The 888-nt window shown below is 42.0% G+C and overlaps 1 pseudogene; it reads right to left on the bottom strand.

Moving 5' to 3' along the window:
- Window positions 1–264: 264 nt before the first annotated feature.
- Window positions 265–365, bottom strand: LOC112083203 (annotated as a pseudogene).
- Window positions 366–888: the final 523 nt, after the last annotated feature.

The following is an 888-nucleotide window of genomic DNA, read 5'->3' as shown; positions in this document are numbered from 1 at the left end:
TCATTGGTGAAACAAAACCAGTTCCATGGAGTTCCTTCTGAACATCCAATGGACCATATCGAGCTCTTTGAAGAAATCTGCAGCATGATGAGAACAAACCAAGTTCCAGCAGACTATTTAAAGTGTAAGTTGTTCCCTTTTTCATTAGAAGATAAAGCTCACTGTTGGTTGAAATCTTTGCCTGCAGGATCGATTTGAAATTGGGAAGAATGTAAAACTGCTTTCCTGAACCACTTCTATACTAAGTCAAGGTCGAACTTGTTGAGAACCAAGATCTCAAGTTTTCAGCAAGGACCGACTGAACCTTTCTATGAAGCATGGGAACGTTTTAAGGAGTATGAATGTGATTGCCCACACCATGGATTTCCCGGATCAAGCCTGCTGAGCACGTTTTACCGAGGTTTGAAACCAAAATACAAACTTTCGCTTGATACAGCTAGCAATGGAGATTTTGGACAAAAAACGATAGCACAAGGAAGAGCCCTCATCGAGAATTTGGCTCAAGCCAATAGCAATGATTGTCCTGAATACGATCGCTCGACGAAGCAAACCGGAGCAGACAACAAGGAGATAACCAAGTTGAAGAACATGATGAGCCAGATTTTGAAAAGCAACAATCGCCCAATCCATGCTTGTTAGACCAACATTGGCGCAGAAGATGAAAGAGATCCAGCCTTTCAAGAAGAAGAAGTGAACTATGTATGAGCACAAGCACCATCTCCAAATCGCTTCAACAATGGCTTCAACAACAACTTCTGGAATGCAAATTACAACAATCTCTCTTACCGCAATCCAAACGTGGAGAATCCTCAAAATCAGTACTACCCACCACAGCAAAAATCCTTCCAAAACAACTTCTAAGGTGGAAACTTCGGAGGGACAGGAACT

Source organism: Eutrema salsugineum, unplaced genomic scaffold (genome assembly GCF_000478725.1).
Source record: "Eutrema salsugineum unplaced genomic scaffold, Eutsalg1_0 scaffold_7, whole genome shotgun sequence".
Taxonomy (NCBI): domain Eukaryota; kingdom Viridiplantae; phylum Streptophyta; class Magnoliopsida; order Brassicales; family Brassicaceae; genus Eutrema; species Eutrema salsugineum.
The sequence above is the reverse complement of the archived record's forward strand: the minus strand, read 5'-3'. Positions and strand labels throughout refer to the sequence as shown.